The sequence below is a fragment of the Hyla sarda genome, unplaced genomic scaffold (genome assembly GCF_029499605.1).
Source record: "Hyla sarda isolate aHylSar1 unplaced genomic scaffold, aHylSar1.hap1 scaffold_747, whole genome shotgun sequence".
Lineage (NCBI taxonomy): Eukaryota > Metazoa > Chordata > Amphibia > Anura > Hylidae > Hyla > Hyla sarda.
Window position 1 is genome coordinate 87,736 of NW_026610770.1, and position 27,787 is coordinate 115,522.

Sequence of the window (27,787 nt, forward strand, 5' to 3'; positions counted from 1 at the left end):
CTTGATAGCGGGTGGGTGCTGAATGTTCCTAATTGACAAAATAAGATTAATGCTTATGAAGAAATATAAAATCTCATCCCTTCCCCAATATCGCGCCACACCCCTACCCCTTAATTCCCTGGTTGAACTTGATGGACATATGTCTTTTTTCGACCGTACTAACTATGTAACTATGTAACATAACATGGGGGGGGGGGGTCTCCTGGCTGTTCACACAGGTGTGTCATTGCTGTACAATGACCATGCATTGCTTCTGTGGTATTGCAAAGGCAAAGACAAATGCTTCCAGCCATCCATTGCACTAATGGATTGGTCATCAGCTGGCTGTCTATGTCCCGCATCAATATAGACCAAAGTACAGAGGGTTAGGCTATGCTATTGTGCACCTACCTGATGCATCAGAAGGTGCGAGGCCCTTGCTAAATTCTGTGCACAGACTTTGAGATCTATACTTTAGACTGTATCTAAACCTGCTCCAACATGGACTGACATTCTGGCCTACTTTCAGCCGATGCGACTTGTCTGTCGCTGAACAGTCGCTTTTTATGTATTCAGCACCTATGTATAATGTTGTAAAAATGCTCTAGAAGCTAAAGTCGCAGAAATGTCACACATATTTGGCCTGCAACTTTCTGTGCGACAAATTCAGACAGGAAAAATCAGTATAAATCCTTAGAAAATTATCCCCCAGTGTCTCCATCTGCTGGCGGTATTGAATAAGCATTGCTGCACTGATGGGGTATGCATTAGACGAAAAAAAAGAAGAAAAAGAAGAATAATACGCCCAGAAAAGAGGTGAAAAGGAGAAAAACGTAAAAAAACGTGAAAAAAAAGTAAGAGGAAGAGAAGGGAAAAAAAGGTGGAAATGGGTTTAAAAGTGATTTCGGCGGAGAAATATATATATATATATATATATATATATATATATATATACGCGCACACACACACATATATATAAACGTATTCTCCGTTGAGATATTGCAGCCGCTGCTGTGTCCAGGCCCAGGAGCCTTAGCACTGTGCTGTGATGTCACTCAATACCACTGACATCACTAGGTGTAAACAACATCTCTCCTTTGCTGTGTATGTGACTATGGAGCTGTTTGGTGATGTCGTCTATTATGGCCTTCATAGAAGCAACAGGAGATTGTTGCATCCATCTAGAACCCTCAGAACTACAGTGCTATGATGTCACTCACTTCCACAGGCCTTGCAGAGTGTAAACAACAACAACCCAGCTTTGTTGTGTATGTAACCATAGGGATTTGTGATGTCACCTAGAACCTTCACAGCAGCGACAGCTTTATGAGGAGCATCAGCACTGCTCTGCCTGAGCAGAACCATCACCGCCATAGGTTGTCAAATAACCCGGGTTTAACCCACACAGGTAAGTCCAATGGGGTGCAGGCATGTCCTCTATGCTTACAGCTTCCCGTGGGTGTTGGTTTGATACCGTTTGGGGACAGCCAAGGAGGCATCTGCAGGCAACAAAGGTAGGTGTGTGCTTGTGTGTGTGTTTCCTATGCAGATCCTAAGCCCAGTGTCACATGCAAGTAGGAGGAGTAAGAAGGGTTCCTGGCAAATCCGGGTTATGGATTGCATTTAAAAAGGCCCCGTGGGAGTGCAATGGGCCCCTGTCTTGCTGCTTAGCAATAATGGTATGGGTTTAGGTTCTGCTGTGTGTACTGGTGGTTGACTGCCCCCCAGCCCAGAGTGTGCATGGAAAATTGTCTGGCAGCCTCCCTGACAGCAAGCAGTGATAGTGCCCATGAAGGGCACCTTGTTGGGCCCGCCCCTTTCACGGTTATCGCTTCTCGGCCTTTTGGCTAAGATCAAGTGTAGTATCTGTTCTTATCAGTTTAATATCTGATACGTCCCCTATCTGGGGACCATATATTAAATGGATTTTTGAGAACGGGGGCCGATTTCGAAGCTTGCTTCCGTCGCCCTATGCATTGACCCGATATGGCAGTATCTTCGGGTACAGTGCACCACCCCCTTACAGGGTTAAAAAGAAAGATTCCTACTTTCATTGCTACCTGCTTGCTGGCTAGCCAGCTAGCCAGCCCTGTGGGCCTTGCTGCTGCTGCAGCCAAAAAACAAAAGGTGGTGCTGCTGCTGCTTCTGCTGCTTCTGCTTCTGCTTGTGTCTGGCCGCTGTTGGAGCGTCCAGGCACAGGACTTCTGCTGCTGCTGACTAAATGGCCTCCTTAATTGGATCATTTGAGTAGCCAGCACACCTGTGCAGGTAGGGCATGACATGATAGGCAGCTGCCTTGATAGCGGGTGGGTGCTGAATGTTCCTAATTGACAAAATAAGATTAATGCTTATGAAGAAATATAAAATCTCATCCCTTCCCCAATATCGCGCCACACCCCTACCCCTTAATTCCCTGGTTGAACTTGATGGACATATGTCTTTTTTCGACCGTACTAACTATGTAACTATGTAACATAACATGGGGGGGGGGGGGGGGGGTCTCCTGGCTGTTCACACAGGTGTGTCATTGCTGTACATTGACCATGCATTGCTTCTGTGGTATTGCAAAGGCAAAGACAAATGCTTCCAGCCATCCATTGCACTAATGGATTGGTCATCAGCTGGCTGTCTATGTCCCGCATCAATATAGACCAAAGTACAGAGGGTTAGGCTATGCTATTGTGCACCTACCTGATGCATCAGAAGGTGCGAGGCCCTTGCTAAATTCTGTGCACAGACTTTGAGATCTATACTTTAGACTGTATCTAAACCTGCTCCAACATGGACTGACATTCTGGCCTACTTTCAGCCGATGCGACTTGTCTGTCGCTGAACAGTCGCTTTTTATGTATTCAGCACCTATGTATAATGTTGTAAAAATGCTCTAGAAGCTAAAGTCGCAGAAATGTCACACATATTTGGCCTGCAACTTTCTGTGCGACAAATTCAGACAGGAAAAATCAGTATAAATCCTTAGAAAATTATCCCCCAGTGTCTCCATCTGCTGGCGGTATTGAATAAGCATTGCTGCACTGATGGGGTATGCATTAGACGAAAAAAAAGAAGAAAAAGAAGAATAATACGCCCAGAAAAGAGGCGAAAAGGAGAAAAACGTAAAAAAACGTGAAAAAAAAGTAAGAGGAAGAGAAGGGAAAAAAAGGTGGAAATGGGTTTAAAAGTGATTTCGGCGGAGAAATATATATATATATATATATATATATATATATATATATACGCACACACACACATATATATAAACGTATTCTCCGTTGAGATATTGCAGCCGCTGCTGTGTCCAGGCCCAGGAGCCTTAGCACTGTGCTGTGATGTCACTCAATACCACTGACATCACTAGGTGTAAACAACATCTCTCCTTTGCTGTGTATGTGACTATGGAGCTGTTTGGTGATGTCGTCTATTATGGCCTTCATAGAAGCAACAGGAGATTGTTGCATCCATCTAGAACCCTCAGAACTACAGTGCTATGATGTCACTCACTTCCACAGGCCTTGCAGAGTGTAAACAACAACAACCCAGCTTTGTTGTGTATGTAACCATAGGGATTTGTGATGTCACCTAGAACCTTCACAGCAGCGACAGCTTTATGAGGAGCATCAGCACTGCTCTGCCTGAGCAGAACCATCACCGCCATAGGTTGTCAAATAACCCGGGTTTAACCCACACAGGTAAGTCCAATGGGGTGCAGGCATGTCCTCTATGCTTACAGCTTCCCGTGGGTGTTGGTTTGATACCGTTTGGGGACAGCCAAGGAGGCATCTGCAGGCAACAAAGGTAGGTGTGTGCTTGTGTGTGTGTTTCCTATGCAGATCCTAAGCCCAGTGTCACATGCAAGTAGGAGGAGTAAGAAGGGTTCCTGGCAAATCCGGGTTATGGATTGCATTTAAAAAGGCCCCGTGGGAGTGCAATGGGCCCCTGTCTTGCTGCTTAGCAATAATGGTATGGGTTTAGGTTCTGCTGTGTATACTGGTGGTTGACTGCCCCCCAGCCCAGAGTGTGCATGGAAAATTGTCTGGCAGCCTCCCTGACAGCAAGCAGTGATAGTGCCCATGAAGGGCACCTTGTTGGGCCCGCCCCTTTCACGGTTATCGCTTCTCGGCCTTTTGGCTAAGATCAAGTGTAGTATCTGTTCTTATCAGTTAAATATCTGATACGTCCCCTATCTGGGGACCATATATTAAATGGATTTTTGAGAACGGGGGCAGATTTCGAAGCTTGCTTCCGTCGCCCTATGCATTGACCCGATATGGCAGTATCTTCGGGTACAGTGCACCACCCCCTTACAGGGTTAAAAAGAAAGATTCCTACTTTCATTGCTACCTGCTTGCTGGCTAGCCAGCTAGCCAGCCCTGTGGGCCTTGCTGCTGCTGCAGCCAAAAAACAAAAGGTGGTGCTGCTGCTGCTTCTGCTGCTTCTGCTTCTGCTTGTGTCTGGCCGCTGTTGGAGCGTCCAGGCACAGGACTTCTGCTGCTGCTGACTAAATGGCCTCCTTAATTGGATCATTTGAGTAGCCAGCACACCTGTGCAGGTAGGGCATGACATGATAGGCAGCTGCCTTGATAGCGGGTGGGTGCTGAATGTTCCTAATTGACAAAATAAGATTAATGCTTATGAAGAAATATAAAATCTCATCCCTTCCCCAATATCGCGCCACACCCCTACCCCTTAATTCCCTGGTTGAACTTGATGGACATATGTCTTTTTTCGACCGTACTAACTATGTAACTATGTAACATAACATGGGGGGGGGGGGGGGGGGGGTCTCCTGGCTGTTCACACAGGTGTGTCATTGCTGTACATTGACCATGCATTGCTTCTGTGGTATTGCAAAGGCAAAGACAAATGCTTCCAGCCATCCATTGCACTAATGGATTGGTCATCAGCTGGCTGTCTATGTCCCGCATCAATATAGACCAAAGTACAGAGGGTTAGGCTATGCTATTGTGCACCTACCTGATGCATCAGAAGGTGCGAGGCCCTTGCTAAATTCTGTGCACAGACTTTGAGATCTATACTTTAGACTGTATCTAAACCTGCTCCAACATGGACTGACATTCTGGCCTACTTTCAGCCGATGCGACTTGTCTGTCGCTGAACAGTCGCTTTTTATGTATTCAGCACCTATGTATAATGTTGTAAAAATGCTCTAGAAGCTAAAGTCGCAGAAATGTCACACATATTTGGCCTGCAACTTTCTGTGCGACAAATTCAGACAGGAAAAATCAGTATAAATCCTTAGAAAATTATCCCCCAGTGTCTCCATCTGCTGGCGGTATTGAATAAGCATTGCTGCACTGATGGGGTATGCATTAGACGAAAAAAAAGAAGAAAAAGAAGAATAATACGCCCAGAAAAGAGGCGAAAAGGAGAAAAACGTAAAAAAACGTGAAAAAAAAGTAAGAGGAAGAGAAGGGAAAAAAAGGTGGAAATGGGTTTAAAAGTGATTTCGGCGGAGAAATATATATATATATATATATATATATATATATATATATATATATATACGCGCACACACACACATATATATAAACGTATTCTCCGTTGAGATATTGCAGCCGCTGCTGTGTCCAGGCCCAGGAGCCTTAGCACTGTGCTGTGATGTCACTCAATACCACTGACATCACTAGGTGTAAACAACATCTCTCCTTTGCTGTGTATGTGACTATGGAGCTGTTTGGTGATGTCGTCTATTATGGCCTTCATAGAAGCAACAGGAGATTGTTGCATCCATCTAGAACCCTCAGAACTACAGTGCTATGATGTCACTCACTTCCACAGGCCTTGCAGAGTGTAAACAACAACAACCCAGCTTTGTTGTGTATGTAACCATAGGGATTTGTGATGTCACCTAGAACCTTCACAGCAGCGACAGCTTTATGAGGAGCATCAGCACTGCTCTGCCTGAGCAGAACCATCACCGCCATAGGTTGTCAAATAACCCGGGTTTAACCCACACAGGTAAGTCCAATGGGGTGCAGGCATGTCCTCTATGCTTACAGCTTCCCGTGGGTGTTGGTTTGATACCGTTTGGGGACAGCCAAGGAGGCATCTGCAGGCAACAAAGGTAGGTGTGTGCTTGTGTGTGTGTTTCCTATGCAGATCCTAAGCCCAGTGTCACATGCAAGTAGGAGGAGTAAGAAGGGTTCCTGGCAAATCCGGGTTATGGATTGCATTTAAAAAGGCCCCGTGGGAGTGCAATGGGCCCCTGTCTTGCTGCTTAGCAATAATGGTATGGGTTTAGGTTCTGCTGTGTGTACTGGTGGTTGACTGCCCCCCAGCCCAGAGTGTGCATGGAAAATTGTCTGGCAGCCTCCCTGACAGCAAGCAGTGATAGTGCCCATGAAGGGCACCTTGTTGGGCCCGCCCCTTTCACGGTTATCGCTTCTCGGCCTTTTGGCTAAGATCAAGTGTAGTATCTGTTCTTATCAGTTTAATATCTGATACGTCCCCTATCTGGGGACCATATATTAAATGGATTTTTGAGAACGGGGGCCGATTTCGAAGCTTGCTTCCGTCGCCCTATGCATTGACCCGATATGGCAGTATCTTCGGGTACAGTGCACCACCCCCTTACAGGGTTAAAAAGAAAGATTCCTACTTTCATTGCTGGCTAGCCAGCTAGCCAGCCCTGTGGGCCTTGCTGCTGCTGCAGCCAAAAAACAAAAGGTGGTGCTGCTGCTGCTTCTGCTGCTTCTGCTTCTGCTTGTGTCTGGCCGCTGTTGGAGCGTCCAGGCACAGGACTTCTGCTGCTGACTAAATGGCCTCCTTAATTGGATCATTTGAGTAGCCAGCACACCTGTGCAGGTAGGGCATGACATGATAGGCAGCTGCCTTGATAGCGGGTGGGTGCTGAATGTTCCTAATTGACAAAATAAGATTAATGCTTATGAAGAAATATAAAATCTCATCCCTTCCCCAATATCGCGCCACACCCCTACCCCTTAATTCCCTGGTTGAACTTGATGGACATATGTCTTTTTTCGACCGTACTAACTATGTAACTATGTAACATAACATGGGGGGGGGGGGGGGGTCTCCTGGCTGTTCACACAGGTGTGTCATTGCTGTACATTGACCATGCATTGCTTCTGTGGTATTGCAAAGGCAAAGACAAATGCTTCCAGCCATCCATTGCACTAATGGATTGGTCATCAGCTGGCTGTCTATGTCCCGCATCAATATAGACCAAAGTACAGAGGGTTAGGCTATGCTATTGTGCACCTACCTGATGCATCAGAAGGTGCGAGGCCCTTGCTAAATTCTGTGCACAGACTTTGAGATCTATACTTTAGACTGTATCTAAACCTGCTCCAACATGGACTGACATTCTGGCCTACTTTCAGCCGATGCGACTTGTCTGTCGCTGAACAGTCGCTTTTTATGTATTCAGCACCTATGTATAATGTTGTAAAAATGCTCTAGAAGCTAAAGTCGCAGAAATGTCACACATATTTGGCCTGCAACTTTCTGTGCGACAAATTCAGACAGGAAAAATCAGTATAAATCCTTAGAAAATTATCCCCCAGTGTCTCCATCTGCTGGCGGTATTGAATAAGCATTGCTGCACTGATGGGGTATGCATTAGACGAAAAAAAAGAAGAAAAAGAAGAATAATACGCCCAGAAAAGAGGCGAAAAGGAGAAAAACGTAAAAAAACGTGAAAAAAAAGTAAGAGGAAGAGAAGGGAAAAAAAGGTGGAAATGGGTTTAAAAGTGATTTCGGCGGAGAAATATATATATATATATATATATATATATATATATATATACGCGCACACACACACATATATATAAACGTATTCTCCGTTGAGATATTGCAGCCGCTGCTGTGTCCAGGCCCAGGAGCCTTAGCACTGTGCTGTGATGTCACTCAATACCACTGACATCACTAGGTGTAAACAACATCTCTCCTTTGCTGTGTATGTGACTATGGAGCTGTTTGGTGATGTCGTCTATTATGGCCTTCATAGAAGCAACAGGAGATTGTTGCATCCATCTAGAACCCTCAGAACTACAGTGCTATGATGTCACTCACTTCCACAGGCCTTGCAGAGTGTAAACAACAACAACCCAGCTTTGTTGTGTATGTAACCATAGGGATTTGTGATGTCACCTAGAACCTTCACAGCAGCGACAGCTTTATGAGGAGCATCAGCACTGCTCTGCCTGAGCAGAACCATCACCGCCATAGGTTGTCAAATAACCCGGGTTTAACCCACACAGGTAAGTCCAATGGGGTGCAGGCATGTCCTCTATGCTTACAGCTTCCCGTGGGTGTTGGTTTGATACCGTTTGGGGACAGCCAAGGAGGCATCTGCAGGCAACAAAGGTAGGTGTGTGCTTGTGTGTGTGTTTCCTATGCAGATCCTAAGCCCAGTGTCACATGCAAGTAGGAGGAGTAAGAAGGGTTCCTGGCAAATCCGGGTTATGGATTGCATTTAAAAAGGCCCCGTGGGAGTGCAATGGGCCCCTGTCTTGCTGCTTAGCAATAATGGTATGGGTTTAGGTTCTGCTGTGTGTACTGGTGGTTGACTGCCCCCCAGCCCAGAGTGTGCATGGAAAATTGTCTGGCAGCCTCCCTGACAGCAAGCAGTGATAGTGCCCATGAAGGGCACCTTGTTGGGCCCGCCCCTTTCACGGTTATCGCTTCTCGGCCTTTTGGCTAAGATCAAGTGTAGTATCTGTTCTTATCAGTTTTCATGCTGGTGGGGATGGGTGCTGCATGGAGGATGCAGGTGTACCGGGGCTTTCCGCTGCTGGTTCTGAGGAATCAGCTCGACGGCTGCCCCGATGTGACCTGTTCCCTCCGGGTCTCGCCATGAGGCTGAGAGGGTCTAGAGCCGAGGTACTTTTGTGCCTCGGGGAGTGGTGACCCCGAGGTGCCGAAACTCACTGGGAGAATAGACTCACTGGGTTGAAGCACGGGCACCATAATCTCTTCACCTTGTGGCACTCACCTCTTGATTCCCGGCCTTCTGGCTAGGATCAGAGAAATTTTTATAGATCCGGCCGGATGTCCGGGCAGTATATCTGCACACATTCACTTATTTATTTCTTTTTTGTCTCACTGTGTCACTTTTTGCGTGTTGTGTGTTCACAGGATTTGTCAGGATGCGGTAGCCCTTCTGGGTGTCCCTCCTGGCGGTCTAGGGGAGGTGTGTGTGGCCATTAGGTTCCGCACCTCCCTGCAAACACCCCGGGTACTCCTGCTTTGGCAGGGTACCTACCGTAATCGGCTCTGCGGGCAGATACCTTGGCTAACGCCAAGGGGGATGCCGGGAGCATTTGTGGTCCCCTAGTAGCTTCGGCGAAAAGGGACATCGAACCTGGAACCTCGCAGGTACCTTTTGGTCCGGAGGCGAAGGGTAAGGTTTGTTGGGGGGCCTCTCTCCTATCGGAGAAGGGCTTGCGATAGACCGCATCCTTTGTGCACGTTTTTTTAGTGTAACACGTTTGCACTTTTTCTTGCACTTTGGGTGAATCGAAAGCACGTTCCTCGGCTTTAGATAAAAAAAATCTGTTCTTATCAGTTTAATATCTGATACGTCCCCTATCTGGGGACCATATATTAAATGGATTTTTGAGAACGGGGGCCGATTTCGAAGCTTGCTTCCGTCGCCCTATGCATTCACCCGATATGGCAGTATCTTCGGGTACAGTGCACCACCCCCTTACAGGGTTAAAAAGAAAGATTCCTACTTTCATTGCTACCTGCTTGCTGGCTAGCCAGCTAGCCATTCCTGTGGGCCTTGCTGCTGCTGCAGCCAAAAAACAAAAGGTGGTGCTGCTGCTGCTTCTGCTGCTTCTGCTTCTGCTTGTGTCTGGCCAATGTTGGAGCGTCCAGGCACAGGACTTCTGCTGCTGCTGACTAAATGGCCTCCTTAATTGGATCATTTGAGTAGCCAGCACACCTGTGCAGGTAGGGCATGACATGATAGGCAGCTGCCTTGATAGCGGGTGGGTGCTGAATGTTCCTAATTGACAAAATAAGATTAATGCTTATGAAGAAATATAAAATCTCATCCCTTCCCCAATATCGCGCCACACCCCTACCCCTTAATTCCCTGGTTGAACTTGATGGACATATGTCTTTTTTCGACCGTACTAACTATGTAACTATGTAACATAACATGGGGGGGGGGGGGGTCTCCTGGCTGTTCACACAGGTGTGTCATTGCTGTACATTGACCATGCATTGCTTCTGTGGTATTGCAAAGGCAAAGACAAATGCTTCCAGCCATCCATTGCACTAATGGATTGGTCATCAGCTGGCTGTCTATGTCCCGCATCAATATAGACCAAAGTACAGAGGGTTAGGCTATGCTATTGTGCACCTACCTGATGCATCAGAAGGTGCGAGGCCCTTGCTAAATTCTGTGCACAGACTTTGAGATCTATACTTTAGACTGTATCTAAACCTGCTCCAACATGGACTGACATTCTGGCCTACTTTCAGCCGATGCGACTTGTCTGTCGCTGAACAGTCGCTTTTTATGTATTCAGCACCTATGTATAATGTTGTAAAAATGCTCTAGAAGCTAAAGTCGCAGAAATGTCACACATATTTGGCCTGCAACTTTCTGTGCGACAAATTCAGACAGGAAAAATCAGTATAAATCCTTAGAAAATTATCCCCCAGTGTCTCCATCTGCTGGCGGTATTGAATAAGCATTGCTGCACTGATGGGGTATGCATTAGACGAAAAAAAAAGAAGAAAAAGAAGAATAATACGCCCAGAAAAGAGGCGAAAAGGAGAAAAACGTAAAAAAACGTGAAAAAAAAGTAAGAGGAAGAGAAGGGAAAAAAAGGTGGAAATGGGTTTAAAAGTGATTTCGGCGGAGAATATATATATATATATATATATATATATATATATATATATATATATATACGCGCACACACACACATATATATAAACGTATTCTCCGTTGAGATATTGCAGCCGCTGCTGTGTCCAGGCCCAGGAGCCTTAGCACTGTGCTGTGATGTCACTCAATACCACTGACATCACTAGGTGTAAACAACATCTCTCCTTTGCTGTGTATGTGACTATGGAGCTGTTTGGTGATGTCGTCTATTATGGCCTTCATAGAAGCAACAGGAGATTGTTGCATCCATCTAGAACCCTCAGAACTACAGTGCTATGATGTCACTCACTTCCACAGGCCTTGCAGAGTGTAAACAACAACAACCCAGCTTTGTTGTGTATGTAACCATAGGGATTTGTGATGTCACCTAGAACCTTCACAGCAGCGACAGCTTTATGAGGAGCATCAGCACTGCTCTGCCTGAGCAGAACCATCACCGCCATAGGTTGTCAAATAACCCGGGTTTAACCCACACAGGTAAGTCCAATGGGGTGCAGGCATGTCCTCTATGCTTACAGCTTCCCGTGGGTGTTGGTTTGATACCGTTTGGGGACAGCCAAGGAGGCATCTGCAGGCAACAAAGGTAGGTGTGTGCTTGTGTGTGTGTTTCCTATGCAGATCCTAAGCCCAGTGTCACATGCAAGTAGGAGGAGTAAGAAGGGTTCCTGGCAAATCCGGGTTATGGATTGCATTTAAAAAGGCCCCGTGGGAGTGCAATGGGCCCCTGTCTTGCTGCTTAGCAATAATGGTATGGGTTTAGGTTCTGCTGTGTGTACTGGTGGTTGACTGCCCCCCAGCCCAGAGTGTGCATGGAAAATTGTCTGGCAGCCTCCCTGACAGCAAGCAGTGATAGTGCCCATGAAGGGCACCTTGTTGGGCCCGCCCCTTTCACGGTTATCGCTTCTCGGCCTTTTGGCTAAGATCAAGTGTAGTATCTGTTCTTATCAGTTTAATATCTGATACGTCCCCTATCTGGGGACCATATATTAAATGGATTTTTGAGAACGGGGGCCGATTTCGAAGCTTGCTTCCGTCGCCCTATGCATTGACCCGATATGGCAGTATCTTCGGGTACAGTGCACCACCCCCTTACAGGGTTAAAAAGAAAGATTCCTACTTTCATTGCTGGCTAGCCAGCTAGCCAGCCCTGTGGGCCTTGCTGCTGCTGCAGCCAAAAAACAAAAGGTGGTGCTGCTGCTGCTTCTGCTTCTGCTTGTGTCTGGCCGCTGTTGGAGCGTCCAGGCACAGGACTTCTGCTGCTGCTGACTAAATGGCCTCCTTAATTGGATCATTTGAGTAGCCAGCACACCTGTGCAGGTAGGGCATGACATGATAGGCAGCTGCCTTGATAGCGGGTGGGTGCTGAATGTTCCTAATTGACAAAATAAGATTAATGCTTATGAAGAAATATAAAATCTCATCCCTTCCCCAATATCGCGCCACACCCCTACCCCTTAATTCCCTGGTTGAACTTGATGGACATATGTCTTTTTTCGACCGTACTAACTATGTAACTATGTAACATAACATGGGGGGGGGGGGGGGGGTCTCCTGGCTGTTCACACAGGTGTGTCATTGCTGTACATTGACCATGCATTGCTTCTGTGGTATTGCAAAGGCAAAGACAAATGCTTCCAGCCATCCATTGCACTAATGGATTGGTCATCAGCTGGCTGTCTATGTCCCGCATCAATATAGACCAAAGTACAGAGGGTTAGGCTATGCTATTGTGCACCTACCTGATGCATCAGAAGGTGCGAGGCCCTTGCTAAATTCTGTGCACAGACTTTGAGATCTATACTTTAGACTGTATCTAAACCTGCTCCAACATGGACTGACATTCTGGCCTACTTTCAGCCGATGCGACTTGTCTGTCGCTGAACAGTCGCTTTTTATGTATTCAGCACCTATGTATAATGTTGTAAAAATGCTCTAGAAGCTAAAGTCGCAGAAATGTCACACATATTTGGCCTGCAACTTTCTGTGCGACAAATTCAGACAGGAAAAATCAGTATAAATCCTTAGAAAATTATCCCCCAGTGTCTCCATCTGCTGGCGGTATTGAATAAGCATTGCTGCACTGATGGGGTATGCATTAGACGAAAAAAAAGAAGAAAAAGAAGAATAATACGCCCAGAAAAGAGGCGAAAAGGAGAAAAACGTAAAAAAACGTGAAAAAAAAGTAAGAGGAAGAGAAGGGAAAAAAAGGTGGAAATGGGTTTAAAAGTGATTTCGGCGGAGAAATATATATATATATATATATATATATATATATATATATATATATATACGCGCACACACACACATATATATAAACGTATTCTCCGTTGAGATATTGCAGCCGCTGCTGTGTCCAGGCCCAGGAGCCTTAGCACTGTGCTGTGATGTCACTCAATACCACTGACATCACTAGGTGTAAACAACATCTCTCCTTTGCTGTGTATGTGACTATGGAGCTGTTTGGTGATGTCGTCTATTATGGCCTTCATAGAAGCAACAGGAGATTGTTGCATCCATCTAGAACCCTCAGAACTACAGTGCTATGATGTCACTCACTTCCACAGGCCTTGCAGAGTGTAAACAACAACAACCCAGCTTTGTTGTGTATGTAACCATAGGGATTTGTGATGTCACCTAGAACCTTCACAGCAGCGACAGCTTTATGAGGAGCATCAGCACTGCTCTGCCTGAGCAGAACCATCACCGCCATAGGTTGTCAAATAACCCGGGTTTAACCCACACAGGTAAGTCCAATGGGGTGCAGGCATGTCCTCTATGCTTACAGCTTCCCGTGGGTGTTGGTTTGATACCGTTTGGGGACAGCCAAGGAGGCATCTGCAGGCAACAAAGGTAGGTGTGTGCTTGTGTGTGTGTTTCCTATGCAGATCCTAAGCCCAGTGTCACATGCAAGTAGGAGGAGTAAGAAGGGTTCCTGGCAAATCCGGGTTATGGATTGCATTTAAAAAGGCCCCGTGGGAGTGCAATGGGCCCCTGTCTTGCTGCTTAGCAATAATGGTATGGGTTTAGGTTCTGCTGTGTGTACTGGTGGTTGACTGCCCCCCAGCCCAGAGTGTGCATGGAAAATTGTCTGGCAGCCTCCCTGACAGCAAGCAGTGATAGTGCCCATGAAGGGCACCTTGTTGGGCCCGCCCCTTTCACGGTTATCGCTTCTCGGCCTTTTGGCTAAGATCAAGTGTAGTATCTGTTCTTATCAGTTTAATATCTGATACGTCCCCTATCTGGGGACCATATATTAAATGGATTTTTGAGAACGGGGGCCGATTTCGAAGCTTGCTTCCGTCGCCCTATGCATTGACCCGATATGGCAGTATCTTCGGGTACAGTGCACCACCCCCTTACAGGGTTAAAAAGAAAGATTCCTACTTTCATTGCTACCTGCTTGCTGGCTAGCCAGCTAGCCAGCCCTGTGGGCCTTGCTGCTGCTGCAGCCAAAAAACAAAAGGTGGTGCTGCTGCTGCTTCTGCTGCTTCTGCTTCTGCTTGTGTCTGGCCGCTGTTGGAGCGTCCAGGCACAGGACTTCTGCTGCTGCTGACTAAATGGCCTCCTTAATTGGATCATTTGAGTAGCCAGCACACCTGTGCAGGTAGGGCATGACATGATAGGCAGCTGCCTTGATAGCGGGTGGGTGCTGAATGTTCCTAATTGACAAAATAAGATTAATGCTTATGAAGAAATATAAAATCTCATCCCTTCCCCAATATCGCGCCACACCCCTACCCCTTAATTCCCTGGTTGAACTTGATGGACATATGTCTTTTTTCGACCGTACTAACTATGTAACTATGTAACATAAAATGGGGGGGGGGGGGGGGGTCTCCTGGCTGTTCACACAGGTGTGTCATTGCTGTACATTGACCATGCATTGCTTCTGTGGTATTGCAAAGGCAAAGACAAATGCTTCCAGCCATCCATTGCACTAATGGATTGGTCATCAGCTGGCTGTCTATGTCCCGCATCAATATAGACCAAAGTACAGAGGGTTAGGCTATGCTATTGTGCACCTACCTGATGCATCAGAAGGTGCGAGGCCCTTGCTAAATTCTGTGCACAGACTTTGAGATCTATACTTTAGACTGTATCTAAACCTGCTCCAACATGGACTGACATTCTGGCCTACTTTCAGCCGATGCGACTTGTCTGTCGCTGAACAGTCGCTTTTTATGTATTCAGCACCTATGTATAATGTTGTAAAAATGCTCTAGAAGCTAAAGTCGCAGAAATGTCACACATATTTGGCCTGCAACTTTCTGTGCGACAAATTCAGACAGGAAAAATCTGTATAAATCCTTAGAAAATTATCCCCCAGTGTCTCCATCTGCTGGCGGTATTGAATAAGCATTGCTGCACTGATGGGGTATGCATTAGACGAAAAAAAAGAAGAAAAAGAAGAATAATACACCCAGAAAAGAGGCGAAAAGGAGAAAAACGTAAAAAAACGTGAAAAAAAAGTAAGAGGAAGAGAAGGGAAAAAAAGGTGGAAATGGGTTTAAAAGTGATTTCGGCGGAGAAATATATATATATATATATATATATATATATATATATATACGCGCACACACACACATATATATAAACGTATTCTCCGTTGAGATATTGCAGCCGCTGCTGTGTCCAGGCCCAGGAGCCTTAGCACTGTGCTGTGATGTCACTCAATACCACTGACATCACTAGGTGTAAACAACATCTCTCCTTTGCTGTGTATGTGACTATGGAGCTGTTTGGTGATGTCGTCTATTATGGCCTTCATAGAAGCAACAGGAGATTGTTGCATCCATCTAGAACCCTCAGAACTACAGTGCTATGATGTCACTCACTTCCACAGGCCTTGCAGAGTGTAAAAAACAACAACCCAGCTTTGTTGTGTATGTAACCATAGGGATTTGTGATGTCACCTAGAACCTTCACAGCAGCGACAGCTTTATGAGGAGCATCAGCACTGCTCTGCCTGAGCAGAACCATCACCGCCATAGGTTGTCAAATAACCCGGGTTTAACCCACACAGGTAAGTCCAATGGGGTGCAGGCATGTCCTCTATGCTTACAGCTTCCCGTGGGTGTTGGTTTGATACCGTTTGGGGACAGCCAAGGAGGCATCTGCAGGCAACAAAGGTAGGTGTGTGCTTGTGTGTGTGTTTCCTATGCAGATCCTAAGCCCAGTGTCACATGCAAGTAGGAGGAGTAAGAAGGGTTCCTGGCAAATCCGGGTTATGGATTGCATTTAAAAAGGCCCCGTGGGAGTGCAATGGGCCCCTGTCTTGCTGCTTAGCAATAATGGTATGGGTTTAGGTTCTGCTGTGTGTACTGGTGGTTGACTGCCCCCCAGCCCAGAGTGTGCATGGAAAATTGTCTGGCAGCCTCCCTGACAGCAAGCAGTGATAGTGCCCATGAAGGGCACCTTGTTGGGCCCGCCCCTTTCACGGTTATCGCTTCTCGGCCTTTTGGCTAAGATCAAGTGTAGTATCTGTTCTTATCAGTTTAATATCTGATACGTCCCCTATCTGGGGACCATATATTAAATGGATTTTTGAGAACGGGGGCCGATTTCGAAGCTTGCTTCCGTCGCCCTATGCATTGACCCGATATGGCAGTATCTTCGGGTACAGTGCACCACCCCCTTACAGGGTTAAAAAGAAAGATTCCTACTTTCATTCCTACCTGCTTGCTGGCTAGCCAGCTAGCCAGCCCTGTGGGCCTTGCTGCTGCTGCAGCCAAAAAACAAAAGGTGGTGCTGCTGCTGCTTCTGCTGCTTCTGCTTCTGCTTGTGTCTGGCCGCTGTTGGAGCGTCCAGGCACAGGACTTCTGCTGCTGCTGACTAAATGGCCTCCTTAATTGGATCATTTGAGTAGCCAGCACACCTGTGCAGGTAGGGCATGACATGATAGGCAGCTGCCTTGATAGCGGGTGGGTGCTGAATGTTCCTAATTGACAAAATAAGATTAATGCTTATGAAGAAATATAAAATCTCATCCCTTCCCCAATATCGCGCCACACCCCTACCCCTTAATTCCCTGGTTGAACTTGATGGACATATGTCTTTTTTCGACCGTACTAACTATGTAACTATGTAACATAACATGGGGGGGGGGGGTCTCCTGGCTGTTCACACAGGTGTGTCATTGCTGTACAATGACCATGCATTGCTTCTGTGGTATTGCAAAGGCAAAGACAAATGCTTCCAGCCATCCATTGCACTAATGGATTGGTCATCAGCTGGCTGTCTATGTCCCGCATCAATATAGACCAAAGTACAGAGGGTTAGGCTATGCTATTGTGCACCTACCTGATGCATCAGAAGGTGCGAGGCCCTTGCTAAATTCTGTGCACAGACTTTGAGATCTATACTTTAGACTGTATCTAAACCTGCTCCAACATGGACTGACATTCTGGCCTACTTTCAGCCGATGCGACTTGTCTGTCGCTGAACAGTCGCTTTTTATGTATTCAGCACCTATGTATAATGTTGTAAAAATGCTCTAGAAGCTAAAGTCGCAGAAATGTCACACATATTTGGCCTGCAACTTTCTGTGCGACAAATTCAGACAGGAAAAATCAGTATAAATCCTTAGAAAATTATCCCCCAGTGTCTCCATCTGCTGGCGGTATTGAATAAGCATTGCTGCACTGATGGGGTATGCATTAGACGAAAAAAAAGAAGAAAAAGAAGAATAATACGCCCAGAAAAGAGGCGAAAAGGAGAAAAACGTAAAAAAACGTGAAAAAAAAGTAAGAGGAAGAGAAGGGAAAAAAAGGTGGAAATGGGTTTAAAAGTGATTTCGGCGGAGAAATATATATATATATATATATATATATATATATATATATATATATACGCGCACACACACACATATATATAAACGTATTCTCCGTTGAGATATTGCAGCCGCTGCTGTGTCCAGGCCCAGGAGCCTTAGCACTGTGCTGTGATGTCACTCAATACCACTGACATCACTAGGTGTAAACAACATCTCTCCTTTGCTGTGTATGTGACTGTGGAGCTGTTTGGTGATGTCGTCTATTATGGCCTTCATAGAAGCAACAGGAGATTGTTGCATCCATCTAGAACCCTCAGAACTACAGTGCTATGATGTCACTCACTTCCACAGGCCTTGCAGAGTGTAAACAACAACAACCCAGCTTTGTTGTGTATGTAACCATAGGGATTTGTGATGTCACCTAGAACCTTCACAGCAGCGACAGCTTTATGAGGAGCATCAGCACTGCTCTGCCTGAGCAGAACCATCACCGCCATAGGTTGTCAAATAACCCGGGTTTAACCCACACAGGTAAGTCCAATGGGGTGCAGGCATGTCCTCTATGCTTACAGCTTCCCGTGGGTGTTGGTTTGATACCGTTTGGGGACAGCCAAGGAGGCATCTGCAGGCAACAAAGGTAGGTGTGTGCTTGTGTGTGTGTTTCCTATGCAGATCCTAAGCCCAGTGTCACATGCAAGTAGGAGGAGTAAGAAGGGTTCCTGGCAAATCCGGGTTATGGATTGCATTTAAAAAGGCCCCGTGGGAGTGCAATGGGCCCCTGTCTTGCTGCTTAGCAATAATGGTATGGGTTTAGGTTCTGCTGTGTGTACTGGTGGTTGACTGCCCCCCAGCCCAGAGTGTGCATGGAAAATTGTCTGGCAGCCTCCCTGACAGCAAGCAGTGATAGTGCCCATGAAGGGCACCTTGTTGGGCCCGCCCCTTTCACGGTTATCGCTTCTCGGCCTTTTGGCTAAGATCAAGTGTAGTATCTGTTCTTATCAGTTTAATATCTGATACGTCCCCTATCTGGGGACCATATATTAAATGGATTTTTGAGAACGGGGGCCGATTTCGAAGCTTGCTTCCGTCGCCCTATGCATTGACCCGATATGGCAGTATCTTCGGGTACAGTGCACCACCCCCTTACAGGGTTAAAAAGAAAGATTCCTACTTTCATTGCTACCTGCTTGCTGGCTAGCCAGCTAGCCAGCCCTGTGGGCCTTGCTGCTGCTGCAGCCAAAAAACAAAAGGTGGTGCTGCTGCTGCTTCTGCTGCTTCTGCTTCTGCTTGTGTCTGGCCGCTGTTGGAGCGTCCAGGCACAGGACTTCTGCTGCTGCTGACTAAATGGCCTCCTTAATTGGATCATTTGAGTAGCCAGCACACCTGTGCAGGTAGGGCATGACATGATAGGCAGCTGCCTTGATAGCGGGTGGGTGCTGAATGTTCCTAATTGACAAAATAAGATTAATGCTTATGAAGAAATATAAAATCTCATCCCTTCCCCAATATCGCGCCACACCCCTACCCCTTAATTCCCTGGTTGAACTTGATGGACATATGTCTTTTTTCGACCGTACTAACTATGTAACTATGTAACATAACATGGGGGGGGGGGGTCTCCTGGCTGTTCACACAGGTGTGTCATTGCTGTACAATGACCATGCATTGCTTCTGTGGTATTGCAAAGGCAAAGACAAATGCTTCCAGCCATCCATTGCACTAATGGATTGGTCATCAGCTGGCTGTCTATGTCCCGCATCAATATAGACCAAAGTACAGAGGGTTAGGCTATGCTATTGTGCACCTACCTGATGCATCAGAAGGTGCGAGGCCCTTGCTAAATTCTGTGCACAGACTTTGAGATCTATACTTTAGACTGTATCTAAACCTGCTCCAACATGGACTGACATTCTGGCCTACTTTCAGCCGATGCGACTTGTCTGTCGCTGAACAGTCGCTTTTTATGTATTCAGCACCTATGTATAATGTTGTAAAAATGCTCTAGAAGCTAAAGTCGCAGAAATGTCACACATATTTGGCCTGCAACTTTCTGTGCGACAAATTCAGACAGGAAAAATCAGTATAAATCCTTAGAAAATTATCCCCCAGTGTCTCCATCTGCTGGCGGTATTGAATAAGCATTGCTGCACTGATGGGGTATGCATTAGACGAAAAAAAAGAAGAAAAAGAAGAATAATACGCCCAGAAAAGAGGCGAAAAGGAGAAAAACGTAAAAAAACGTGAAAAAAAAGTAAGAGGAAGAGAAGGGAAAAAAAGGTGGAAATGGGTTTAAAAGTGATTTCGGCGGAGAAATATATATATATATATATATATATATATACGCGCACACACACACATATATATAAACGTATTCTCCGTTGAGATATTGCAGCCGCTGCTGTGTCCAGGCCCAGGAGCCTTAGCACTGTGCTGTGATGTCACTCAATACCACTGACATCACTAGGTGTAAACAACATCTCTCCTTTGCTGTGTATGTGACTATGGAGCTGTTTGGTGATGTCGTCTATTATGGCCTTCATAGAAGCAACAGGAGATTGTTGCATCCATCTAGAACCCTCAGAACTACAGTGCTATGATGTCACTCACTTCCACAGGCCTTGCAGAGTGTAAACAACAACAACCCAGCTTTGTTGTGTATGTAACCATAGGGATTTGTGATGTCACCTAGAACCTTCACAGCAGCGACAGCTTTATGAGGAGCATCAGCACTGCTCTGCCTGAGCAGAACCATCACCGCCATAGGTTGTCAAATAACCCGGGTTTAACCCACACAGGTAAGTCCAATGGGGTGCAGGCATGTCCTCTATGCTTACAGCTTCCCGTGGGTGTTGGTTTGATACCGTTTGGGGACAGCCAAGGAGGCATCTGCAGGCAACAAAGGTAGGTGTGTGCTTGTGTGTGTGTTTCCTATGCAGATCCTAAGCCCAGTGTCACATGCAAGTAGGAGGAGTAAGAAGGGTTCCTGGCAAATCCGGGTTATGGATTGCATTTAAAAAGGCCCCGTGGGAGTGCAATGGGCCCCTGTCTTGCTGCTTAGCAATAATGGTATGGGTTTAGGTTCTGCTGTGTGTACTGGTGGTTGACTGCCCCCCAGCCCAGAGTGTGCATGGAAAATTGTCTGGCAGCCTCCCTGACAGCAAGCAGTGATAGTGCCCATGAAGGGCACCTTGTTGGGCCCGCCCCTTTCACGGTTATCGCTTCTCGGCCTTTTGGCTAAGATCAAGTGTAGTATCTGTTCTTATCAGTTTAATATCTGATACGTCCCCTATCTGGGGACCATATATTAAATGGATTTTTGAGAACGGGGGCCGATTTCGAAGCTTGCTTCCGTCGCCCTATGCATTGACCCGATATGGCAGTATCTTCGGGTACAGTGCACCACCCCCTTACAGGGTTAAAAAGAAAGATTCCTACTTTCATTGCTACCTGCTTGCTGGCTAGCCAGCTAGCCAGCCCTGTGGGCCTTGCTGCTGCTGCAGCCAAAAAACAAAAGCTGCTGCTTCTGCTGCTTCTGCTGCTTCTGCTTCTGCTTGTGTCTGGCCGCTGTTGGAGCGTCCAGGCACAGGACTTCTGCTGCTGCTGACTAAATGGCCTCCTTAATTGGATCATTTGAGTAGCCAGCACACCTGTGCAGGTAGGGCATGACATGATAGGCAGCTGCCTTGATAGCGGGTGGGTGCTGAATGTTCCTAATTGACAAAATAAGATTAATGCTTATGAAGAAATATAAAATCTCATCCCTTCTCCAATATCGCGCCACACCCCTACCCCTTAATTCCCTGGTTGAACTTGATGGACATATGTCTTTTTTCGACCGTACTAACTATGTAACTATGTAACATAACATGGGGGGGGGGGGGGGGGGTCTCCTGGCTGTTCACACAGGTGTGTCATTGCTGTACATTGACCATGCATTGCTTCTGTGGTATTGCAAAGGCAAAGACAAATGCTTCCAGCCATCCATTGCACTAATGGATTGGTCATCAGCTGGCTGTCTATGTCCCGCATCAATATAGACCAAAGTACAGAGGGTTAGGCTATGCTATTGTGCACCTACCTGATGCATCAGAAGGTGCGAGGCCCTTGCTAAATTCTGTGCACAGACTTTGAGATCTATACTTTAGACTGTATCTAAACCTGCTCCAACATGGACTGACATTCTGGCCTACTTTCAGCCGATGCGACTTGTCTGTCGCTGAACAGTCGCTTTTTATGTATTCAGCACCTATGTATAATGTTGTAAAAATGCTCTAGAAGCTAAAGTCGCAGAAATGTCACACATATTTGGCCTGCAACTTTCTGTGCGACAAATTCAGACAGGAAAAATCAGTATAAATCCTTAGAAAATTATCCCCCAGTGTCTCCATCTGCTGGCGGTATTGAATAAGCATTGCTGCACTGATGGGGTATGCATTAGACGAAAAAAAAGAAGAAAAAGAAGAATAATACGCCCAGAAAAGAGGCGAAAAGGAGAAAAACGTAAAAAAACGTGAAAAAAAAGTAAGAGGAAGAGAAGGGGAAAAAAAGGTGGAAATGGGTTTAAAAGTGATTTCGGCGGAGAAATATATATATATATATATATATATATATATATATATATATATATATACGCGCACACACACACATATATATAAACGTATTCTCCGTTGAGATATTGCAGCCGCTGCTGTGTCCAGGCCCAGGAGCCTTAGCACTGTGCTGTGATGTCACTCAATACCACTGACATCACTAGGTGTAAACAACATCTCTCCTTTGCTGTGTATGTGACTATGGAGCTGTTTGGTGATGTCGTCTATTATGGCCTTCATAGAAGCAACAGGAGATTGTTGCATCCATCTAGAACCCTCAGAACTACAGTGCTATGATGTCACTCACTTCCACAGGCCTTGCAGAGTGTAAACAACAACAACCCAGCTTTGTTGTGTATGTAACCATAGGGATTTGTGATGTCACCTAGAACCTTCACAGCAGCGACAGCTTTATGAGGAGCATCAGCACTGCTCTGCCTGAGCAGAACCATCACCGCCATAGGTTGTCAAATAACCCGGGTTTAACCCACACAGGTAAGTCCAATGGGGTGCAGGCATGTCCTCTATGCTTACAGCTTCCCGTGGGTGTTGGTTTGATACCGTTTGGGGACAGCCAAGGAGGCATCTGCAGGCAACAAAGGTAGGTGTGTGCTTGTGTGTGTGTTTCCTATGCAGATCCTAAGCCCAGTGTCACATGCAAGTAGGAGGAGTAAGAAGGGTTCCTGGCAAATCCGGGTTATGGATTGCATTTAAAAAGGCCCCGTGGGAGTGCAATGGGCCCCTGTCTTGCTGCTTAGCAATAATGGTATGGGTTTAGGTTCTGCTGTGTGTACTGGTGGTTGACTGCCCCCCAGCCCAGAGTGTGCATGGAAAATTGTCTGGCAGCCTCCCTGACAGCAAGCAGTGATAGTGCCCATGAAGGGCACCTTGTTGGGCCCGCCCCTTTCACGGTTATCGCTTCTCGGCCTTTTGGCTAAGATCAAGTGTAGTATCTGTTCTTATCAGTTTAATATCTGATACGTCCCCTATCTGGGGACCATATATTAAATGGATTTTTGAGAACGGGGGCCGATTTCGAAGCTTGCTTCCGTCGCCCTATGCATTGACCCGATATGGCAGTATCTTCGGGTACAGTGCACCACCCCCTTACAGGGTTAAAAAGAAAGATTCCTACTTTCATTGCTACCTGCTTGCTGCTGCAGCCAAAAAACAAAAGGTGGTGCTGCTGCTGCTGCTTCTGCTGCTTCTGCTTCTGCTTGTGTCTGGCCGCTGTTGGAGCGTCCAGGCACAGGACTTCTGCTGCTGCTGACTAAATGGCCTCCTTAATTGGATCATTTGAGTAGCCAGCACACCTGTGCAGGTAGGGCATGACATGATAGGCAGCTGCCTTGATAGCGGGTGGGTGCTGAATGTTCCTAATTGACAAAATAAGATTAATGCTTATGAAGAAATATAAAATCTCATCCCTTCCCCAATATCGCGCCACACCCCTACCCCTTAATTCCCTGGTTGAACTTGATGGACATATGTCTTTTTTCGACCGTACTAACTATGTAACTATGTAACATAACATGGGGGGGGGTCTCCTGGCTGTTCACACAGGTGTGTCATTGCTGTACATTGACCATGCATTGCTTCTGTGGTATTGCAAAGGCAAAGACAAATGCTTCCAGCCATCCATTGCACTAATGGATTGGTCATCAGCTGGCTGTCTATGTCCCGCATCAATATAGACCAAAGTACAGAGGGTTAGGCTATGCTATTGTGCACCTACCTGATGCATCAGAAGGTGCGAGGCCCTTGCTAAATTCTGTGCACAGACTTTGAGATCTATACTTTAGACTGTATCTAAACCTGCTCCAACATGGACTGACATTCTGGCCTACTTTCAGCCGATGCGACTTGTCTGTCGCTGAACAGTCGCTTTTTATGTATTCAGCACCTATGTATAATGTTGTAAAAATGCTCTAGAAGCTAAAGTCGCAGAAATGTCACACATATTTGGCCTGCAACTTTCTGTGCGACAAATTCAGACAGGAAAAATCAGTATAAATCCTTAGAAAATTATCCCCCAGTGTCTCCATCTGCTGGCGGTATTGAATAAGCATTGCTGCACTGATGGGGTATGCATTAGACGAAAAAAAAGAAGAAAAAGAAGAATAATACGCCCAGAAAAGAGGCGAAAAGGAGAAAAACGTAAAAAAACGTGAAAAAAAAGTAAGAGGAAGAGAAGGGAAAAAAAGGTGGAAATGGGTTTAAAAGTGATTTCGGCGGAGAAATATATATATATATATATATATATATATACGTGCACACACACACATATATATAAACGAATTCTCCGTTGAGATATTGCAGCCGCTGCTGTGTCCAGGCCCAGGAGCCTTAGCACTGTGCTGTGATGTCACTCAATACCACTGACATCACTAGGTGTAAACAACATCTCTCCTTTGCTGTGTATGTGACTATGGAGCTGTTTGGTGATGTCGTCTATTATGGCCTTCATAGAAGCAACAGGAGATTGTTGCATCCATCTAGAACCCTCAGAACTACAGTGCTATGATGTCACTCACTTCCACAGGCCTTGCAGAGTGTAAACAACAACAACCCAGCTTTGTTGTGTATGTAACCATAGGGATTTGTGATGTCACCTAGAACCTTCACAGCAGCGACAGCTTTATGAGGAGCATCAGCACTGCTCTGCCTGAGCAGAACCATCACCGCCATAGGTTGTCAAATAACCCGGGTTTAACCCACACAGGTAAGTCCAATGGGGTGCAGGCATGTCCTCTATGCTTACAGCTTCCCGTGGGTGTTGGTTTGATACCGTTTGGGGACAGCCAAGGAGGCATCTGCAGGCAACAAAGGTAGGTGTGTGCTTGTGTGTGTGTTTCCTATGCAGATCCTAAGCCCAGTGTCACATGCAAGTAGGAGGAGTAAGAAGGGTTCCTGGCAAATCCGGGTTATGGATTGCATTTAAAAAGGCCCCGTGGGAGTGCAATGGGCCCCTGTCTTGCTGCTTAGCAATAATGGTATGGGTTTAGGTTCTGCTGTGTGTACTGGTGGTTGACTGCCCCCCAGCCCAGAGTGTGCATGGAAAATTGTCTGGCAGCCTCCCTGACAGCAAGCAGTGATAGTGCCCATGAAGGGCACCTTGTTGGGCCCGCCCCTTTCACGGTTATCGCTTCTCGGCCTTTTGGCTAAGATCAAGTGTAGTATCTGTTCTTATCAGTTTAATATCTGATACGTCCCCTATCTGGGGACCATATATTAAATGGATTTTTGAGAACGGGGGCCGATTTCGAAGCTTGCTTCCGTCGCCCTATGCATTGACCCGATATGGCAGTATCTTCGGGTACAGTGCACCACCCCCTTACAGGGTTAAAAAGAAAGATTCCTACTTTCATTGCTACCTGCTTGCTGCTGCAGCCAAAAAACAAAAGGTGGTGCTGCTGCTGCTTCTGCTGCTTCTGCTTCTGCTTGTGTCTGGCCGCTGTTGGAGCGTCCAGGCACAGGACTTCTGCTGCTGCTGACTAAATGGCCTCCTTAATTGGATCATTTGAGTAGCCAGCACACCTGTGCAGGTAGGGCATGACATGATAGGCAGCTGCCTTGATAGCGGGTGGGTGCTGAATGTTCCTAATTGACAAAATAAGATTAATGCTTATGAAGAAATATAAAATCTCATCCCTTCCCCAATATCGCGCCACACCCCTACCCCTTAATTCCCTGGTTGAACTTGATGGACATATGTCTTTTTTCGACCGTACTAACTATGTAACTATGTAACATAACATGGGGGGGGGTCTCCTGGCTGTTCACACAGGTGTGTCATTGCTGTACATTGACCATGCATTGCTTCTGTGGTATTGCAAAGGCAAAGACAAATGCTTCCAGCCATCCATTGCACTAATGGATTGGTCATCAGCTGGCTGTCTATGTCCCGCATCAATATAGACCAAAGTACAGAGGGTTAGGCTATGCTATTGTGCACCTACCTGATGCATCAGAAGGTGCGAGGCCCTTGCTAAATTCTGTGCACAGACTTTGAGATCTATACTTTAGACTGTATCTAAACCTGCTCCAACATGGACTGACATTCTGGCCTACTTTCAGCCGATGCGACTTGTCTGTCGCTGAACAGTCGCTTTTTATGTATTCAGCACCTATGTATAATGTTGTAAAAATGCTCTAGAAGCTAAAGTCGCAGAAATGTCACACATATTTGGCCTGCAACTTTCTGTGCGACAAATTCAGACAGGAAAAATCAGTATAAATCCTTAGAAAATTATCCCCCAGTGTCTCCATCTGCTGGCGGTATTGAATAAGCATTGCTGCACTGATGGGGTATGCATTAGACGAAAAAAAAGAAGAAAAAGAAGAATAATACGCCCAGAAAAGAGGCGAAAAGGAGAAAAATGTAAAAAAACGTGAAAAAAAAGTAAGAGGAAGAGAAGGGAAAAAAAGGTGGAAATGGGTTTAAAAGTGATTTCGGCGGAGAAATATATATATATATATATATATATATATATATATATATATATACGCGCACACACACACATATATATAAACGTATTCTCCGTTGAGATATTGCAGCCGCTGCTGTGTCCAGGCCCAGGAGCCTTAGCACTGTGCTGTGATGTCACTCAATACCACTGACATCACTAGGTGTAAACAACATCTCTCCTTTGCTGTGTATGTGACTATGGAGCTGTTTGGTGATGTCGTCTATTATGGCCTTCATAGAAGCAACAGGAGATTGTTGCATCCATCTAGAACCCTCAGAACTACAGTGCTATGATGTCATTCACTTCCACAGGCCTTGCAGAGTGTAAACAACAACAACCCAGCTTTGTTGTGTATGTAACCATAGGGATTTGTGATGTCACCTAGAACCTTCACAGCAGCGACAGCTTTATGAGGAGCATCAGCACTGCTCTGCCTGAGCAGAACCATCACCGCCATAGGTTGTCAAATAACCCGGGTTTAACCCACACAGGTAAGTCCAATGGGGTGCAGGCATGTCCTCTATGCTTACAGCTTCCCGTGGGTGTTGGTTTGATACCGTTTGGGGACAGCCAAGGAGGCATCTGCAGGCAACAAAGGTAGGTGTGTGCTTGTGTGTGTGTTTCCTATGCAGATCCTAAGCCCAGTGTCACATGCAAGTAGGAGGAGTAAGAAGGGTTCCTGGCAAATCCGGATTATGGATTGCATTTAAAAAGGCCCCGTGGGAGTGCAATGGGCCCCTGTCTTGCTGCTTAGCAATAATGGTATGGGTTTAGGTTCTGCTGTGTGTACTGGTGGTTGACTGCCCCCCAGCCCAGAGTGTGCATGGAAAATTGTCTGGCAGCCTCCCTGACAGCAAGCAGTGATAGTGCCCATGAAGGGCACCTTGTTGGGCCCGCCCCTTTCACGGTTATCGCTTCTCGGCCTTTTGGCTAAGATCAAGTGTAGTATCTGTTCTTATCAGTTTAATATCTGATACGTCCCCTATCTGGGGACCATATATTAAATGGATTTCGAAGCTTGCTTCCGTCGCCCTATGCATTGACCCGATATGGCAGTATCTTCGAGTACAGTGCACCACCCCCTTACAGGGTT

The 27,787-nt window shown here is 46.2% G+C and overlaps 10 non-coding genes and 3 pseudogenes across 10 annotated transcripts; all 13 read left to right on the forward strand.

Annotated features, from left to right (window-relative positions):
• Positions 1–1,806: 1,806 nt before the first annotated feature.
• On the forward strand, positions 1,807–1,997 carry LOC130345208 (U2 spliceosomal RNA). The gene has a single exon (XR_008883951.1). It is a non-coding gene; the product is annotated as a U2 spliceosomal RNA (small nuclear RNA).
• Positions 1,998–4,084: 2,087 nt separating this feature from the next.
• Positions 4,085–4,275, forward strand: LOC130345163 (U2 spliceosomal RNA). Its single transcript, XR_008883920.1, has one exon. It is a non-coding gene; the product is annotated as a U2 spliceosomal RNA (small nuclear RNA).
• A 2,099-nt stretch (positions 4,276–6,374) lies between these two features.
• Positions 6,375–6,565, forward strand: LOC130345210 (U2 spliceosomal RNA). Its single transcript, XR_008883953.1, has one exon. It is a non-coding gene; the product is annotated as a U2 spliceosomal RNA (small nuclear RNA).
• Positions 6,566–8,638: 2,073 nt separating this feature from the next.
• On the forward strand, positions 8,639–8,798 carry LOC130345182 (U2 spliceosomal RNA; annotated as a pseudogene).
• A 686-nt stretch (positions 8,799–9,484) lies between these two features.
• Positions 9,485–9,665, forward strand: LOC130345174 (U2 spliceosomal RNA; annotated as a pseudogene).
• A 2,095-nt stretch (positions 9,666–11,760) lies between these two features.
• Positions 11,761–11,951, forward strand: LOC130345211 (U2 spliceosomal RNA). Its single transcript, XR_008883954.1, has one exon. It is a non-coding gene; the product is annotated as a U2 spliceosomal RNA (small nuclear RNA).
• A 2,076-nt stretch (positions 11,952–14,027) lies between these two features.
• Positions 14,028–14,218, forward strand: LOC130345213 (U2 spliceosomal RNA). The gene has a single exon (XR_008883955.1). It is a non-coding gene; the product is annotated as a U2 spliceosomal RNA (small nuclear RNA).
• A 2,088-nt stretch (positions 14,219–16,306) lies between these two features.
• Positions 16,307–16,497, forward strand: LOC130345214 (U2 spliceosomal RNA). The gene has a single exon (XR_008883956.1). It is a non-coding gene; the product is annotated as a U2 spliceosomal RNA (small nuclear RNA).
• Positions 16,498–18,586: 2,089 nt separating this feature from the next.
• On the forward strand, positions 18,587–18,777 carry LOC130345215 (U2 spliceosomal RNA). The gene has a single exon (XR_008883957.1). It is a non-coding gene; the product is annotated as a U2 spliceosomal RNA (small nuclear RNA).
• A 2,073-nt stretch (positions 18,778–20,850) lies between these two features.
• LOC130345216 (U2 spliceosomal RNA) lies at positions 20,851–21,041 on the forward strand. The gene has a single exon (XR_008883958.1). It is a non-coding gene; the product is annotated as a U2 spliceosomal RNA (small nuclear RNA).
• Positions 21,042–23,139: 2,098 nt separating this feature from the next.
• LOC130345217 (U2 spliceosomal RNA) lies at positions 23,140–23,330 on the forward strand. Its single transcript, XR_008883959.1, has one exon. It is a non-coding gene; the product is annotated as a U2 spliceosomal RNA (small nuclear RNA).
• Positions 23,331–25,366: 2,036 nt separating this feature from the next.
• LOC130345218 (U2 spliceosomal RNA) lies at positions 25,367–25,557 on the forward strand. Its single transcript, XR_008883960.1, has one exon. It is a non-coding gene; the product is annotated as a U2 spliceosomal RNA (small nuclear RNA).
• A 2,047-nt stretch (positions 25,558–27,604) lies between these two features.
• LOC130345167 (U2 spliceosomal RNA) lies at positions 27,605–27,775 on the forward strand (annotated as a pseudogene).
• Positions 27,776–27,787: the final 12 nt, after the last annotated feature.